Here is a 5190-nt window from a genome sequence, read left to right as displayed (position 1 = left end):
TTCAGTTTTTGGTCACCTTCTTCTAAGCAAACTACGGATTGACTTATATCTATATACTAAGTTAATGATTCAAAGTTGCGGTAAATTTATTGTACCAACATTAATGACTTCTACTATTTATACACACACTTAGATCAGCGCATGCAAATCTTTGGTTTTCTAAAGCAAATAACAAACACGACAAATTGAAAGAAAGATAGAAAAAAGCTGAACTTACCAAAAGAGAGAGACATGTAGAAAAGACAATGTTAAAAGAAACTTACACAAAGAGGAAATCGTACACTTATCTTGTGACCAGCCACTGCTTCTAAACTGCAAAGAAGATGATAGGAGAACAGTTTAACAATGTTGTGGAAGAATTAATACTACTTGTAACAATATGAGCACTATCATGATGAAGCAAGGTCATGAAATAAAAGTACAATCGAAACAAAATTAGTCATTCAAGTTATATACCAAACCTAAGTCCTTTCTACTTTAAGGAAACAAAAACATACATACCGGTATTTATACACATTGGTCATTCATATGAAAGATAAATTATCATACTTGTGAGTAATCAAAACAAGAGTTTACAAATCCTCTTTGGAGAAAAGCATTATAAAAATCTCTTTACTTCTTGATTGAAGTTGATATAACTGTAAAACAAAACAAAAATCTCCCATTGTAAAACAAAATTCGCTATCATCTCCACTGAATTAAACAAATCCATAACCGATAAAAAATCTAAAGAATTAAATTTGCAGAAATTAGATCACCACCAAAATGAACAAATACCTCAAACTCCGATCATCTTCTTCTTTATCGTCGTCTTCTTCGCTGCTACTCTCGCTATCGATACATCATGATCATCTTCTTCGTCTTCCTCATATGAGCTATAGTCATCAATGATCTCCTTCTCATTCGTCATTGAACTTTCAAAAAAGCAAACGGGCATTCAAAAATTGTCTACATGTTTAACAATTTGAGTTTCGCAGAGAGAGAGGCGAGGATCTCTTGTTTAATTAGCCGAGTTAGACTTGGGAGTGAAATCAGAACTTTGTGAACAACAAACCAACAATCCAACAAAGCTCACAATCTGGCGGGAGCGTCAAGCGGGACTTCGTGGTGTCAGATTTGGGAGTGAGAATCGAGAAATTTGATTCCAGTTCTTTTCTTTTTTTATTCTCTAGATTTTTAAAATAATTGGAATGATGACAGATAAGCAAAATTAGAGCTGATTTGTATTAATGTTTTAATTTTATTGGTTACTCTTTTTAACTGATGTGTCAACACCAGCTTCAATGTTGAGGTTGATGTGTCACACCAACCAAGAATGTAACGCATCCAACTTTTATTGTATTGATATATATATTTCCAGTGGATTTGGACAGATAAATGACGTAATTGAATGAAGAAGACCCACGTGCCTCATTCATGACATATAGAGGAAGTAACTTCACGTGCATGGCTTTATAGTAATCGTACTTTTGGCTTATCCTAAAACTTTACAAACCAATCATTGATTCTACACCAATTCGACCGTCATGGGTAGGCCTTCAGTCATGGGTTCTCTATGAGTTCATCATATCATAGTAGCTGCCTGTTTCGGACAAGTGTAGAAGAAAATAATATTTCAAATAAAGGTTTTTTGCAAAGATAAACATAATGTTACTTACGAAATTTTCAATCTAAAAACTCAAAGATTTTAGCTTTAAATATTATTCTCTTATGAAAAATTCAACAAAAGTGTAAAAATTTCTATTTGTCAACATATAGTGTTAACTGATGCAAAGCAATACCACGAGATATCTACTTGTTCCGCTCTTTGTTGAAGATCACCACGAACTTGAAGCCAATCAATAATGATCCAATAGTCTCTAATTAAGGCTATACCTAACCCTGCTTTTGTTTACCTCCAATATAAGTTCCATATGTAGCAAACACCAGAGCCGGCCACAGATACAAGCAAAGCAAGCACTTGCTTGCGGCCGTTAATTTATTAAAAAAATTTCGGCCTTAAATTTATGTAGGTATAGGTAGTCTAGTGGTATTGTTTAGTAACTCTCTCCTTCACTTCCTAGGTTCAATCCCCCAAACTCTAAGCTTTCCAATTTTTTTTTTCCGTTTTGTATGCAAAAATTTATAGTTTATAGCTTTAAATTATTTCAATATATATATATATATCTCTCTTATAAATTATTAGTGTTTAGAAAACGAAAATAGGAAAAAAAAATCAATTAACCCTAGCAAATAGCGATCATAGGTTCTTCTTCCTTCTTCCTTCTTCCTCTATCCTCTCTACTGAACATTCTTTCTCTCCTTGTTCAATATTATCTATTTCTTTCTCTGGTTTTGAATTCACCATCCTTTTTGTTCTCAAATAATCAATTTTGCCTCTAGATCCTATACCTATTTAAGAATTTATCTTATATATTTGGATTTTATTAGGTAAGCTTTTTCTTTTTATTGTGATTATCTATGACATAGTTTTAACGTTTTGTGACTAGTGCGGCAGTTCCCCATATTCAATTATATAAATACTGTTGTGTCTGTCGTGTGCATCTTAGTTAGATTCTTCTTCATATATCTTTGTTTATGCTAATTTTTAATATATTTTTTTTCAGTAAGATATCTTCTAGAGGAATAAGAAGTGAGAAAGGCGGTGCTAAAAAAATAAGAGAAAAGAAGAGACAAGAAGCACTAAGACCATCATTAGTGGAGTAACCCACCATAGTTACTTTCATATTAATTAATTATATAAATAATTATAAATTAAATAAAGTAATCCTATAAGAACTTAAGCAAAATCATCCTATTACTAGAGAACCCCAAAGAAGGTTACTCAAATATTTAAATAATAATTTTTTAATTTGTGTTTATTAATTATAAAATGACAAAGCAATTATTTAATTTGTTATTATTACATAAAACTTTGGAATATTAACAAAATTCTGGAAACAATTATTTCAATTACTTATATTACATAAAAAAATAAAACAAAAATATTTTACATAATTTAGAAATATAAAACATATTTTACAAAATCAAAAAACAAATACAACATAAGTGATCATTACTTGTTGAGTCGAAATTTGGACAACAATCTTGAAACCAAGCCTATCAATTACTTGATGAGTCGAAATTTGAGAAAAACATCTCATAAGATGAAATTTGAGAAAAACTTCTGCACCTAGAATTAAGAAAACACAGGTTATCAAGATGAGTATACCAAAACACAGGTTTAGATGTAGTTATTGCCACAAAAGACAAAACTAAAGGCATAGACTGATTTTGACAATTACACATGTTACAAACAACGCCTTAGTGTCTAAGGAAGAAACGCTTACAGGATGGGTAGCTCCCACAGAATGCTTCATTGCTTCACCAGTAGCCTTGTTTACAAGAGCAAAACAAGGATGACCGTCTGCATCCTTCACCCGAGTGCTGTACTTCTCATCTTTGTACCAGTGCTGCACATTTGTAAAGGAAGCAACAATCAAATATATAAATTGAAACTCTTCCAACAAACAACCACTAAGAAATACAAATAAACTATGATATCATCATCAAGCTTGAAAATGCTCAATCAATGGAAACATCCAGATCAATAATAGCCTATACAAGCCGTGAAAACATGAACATCACAATAGGATCTGACAACCTAAACAACAAAACTAAATAATAGAGTAACAGAGAACATAACAACTTGTAATCCTCTTTCTTCATCTTATATGGTAGACAACAAGATTCAATCTTTTAACTCATTCCAAACACATGGAGCCAAGTGGTTAAGTAAATTGGATCGTGGTGATTATATTTACGAGCCAACCAATGAAAAAACGCCACGTACCGTTCTTAAGAGGTTGCTTCAGAACCTTCCCACAACAGCGATTCTCTCTTATTTGGACCATTAATGGATTTTTTATTCAGTAATTGGGGCCCAATTACAAGAGTAATCCACAGAGAATCTCCCACTAATGATGCTCTAACAAAGTCTCTAGAAAATTCGATGTTAAGGTATGTTAAACGAACTGAAACTTCTAAAATTGATGAGACTTCAGAGGAGATCAACAAAAACAACAATGATGAGGATGTTGTGCCTGAAAATATCGAAGATAGAAATATTGGTGAAGATGGAGTCAGAGATGAGCATCACTGTGAAGAGAATATGAATGATAATGAGAATAGGAAAGAGAATGAGAATGAAGATGAGAAAGCTGATGAGTTTAAGGAATATCAAATCTCTGGGAATGTTAGTGATCCTGGAAATTGGGAAAAAGTTGATAATAAGCTGAGAGATTTTTTGGTTGAAAAAGGACCAGTGACAAGACTTCCAACTGATTATCATTTTCCAAGAGATCGTATTGGAAGATGTTTCTCTCATTCATATTATACAAGAAAAATAATGAATGGAGAGAAGCAAGATAGGCGATGGTTGATTTATTCAAAAATAAAAGATAAGATCTTTTGTTTTTGTTGCAAGTTGTTTACAGATGACAAAAATGCTAATCAGTTAGCAAATGTTGGATATAGTGATTGGAGAAATATTTCACAAATGCTCAGGGAACATGAAAAAAGTCATAAACATATCATATGTATGTCTAGTTGGATGGAGTTAGAAGTACGACTAAAGAGGGATAAGACTATTGATAAGTATATGCAGGATGCGATCAACAAAGAGAAAGCACATTGGAGAGATGTGTTGTTGAGGATAATTGCAATGATAAAAGGTCTTGCTAAAAACAATTTAGCGTTTCGTGGAAAAAATGACAAGGTTCGGGTGGATGGTAATGGAAATTTTTTGGGCATGATTGAGTCGGTTGCAGATTTTGATCTTGTGATGAAAGAGCATATTAGACGAGTTGAAGACCATGAAATTCATAATCATTATATGAGTCACCAAATTCAGAATGAATTGATAGAGATGCTTGGGGATGAAATCAGGCAAATGATCATAAAGAAGATTCATTGTGCAAAGTATTTTTCTGTTATTCTTGATACTACTCCAGATATAAGTAACAGAGACAAGATGTCGCTAGTTATCCGATGTGTGGATATTTCTGAGCCTTCTCCAAAGATTGAAGAATTTTTTTTGAATTTTATAGAAGTTAAAGACAAAACCGGAGAAGGACTTTTTGAGACTCTACAAATGGTATTACTTGATCTTGGGTTGAATATTGATGATGTTAGAGGACAAGGTTACGATAA

The sequence above is a fragment of the Camelina sativa genome, chromosome 9 (assembly GCF_000633955.1).
Source record: "Camelina sativa cultivar DH55 chromosome 9, Cs, whole genome shotgun sequence".
Taxonomy (NCBI): Eukaryota; Viridiplantae; Streptophyta; class Magnoliopsida; order Brassicales; family Brassicaceae; genus Camelina; species Camelina sativa.
Note: the sequence above shows the minus strand (reverse complement) of the source record.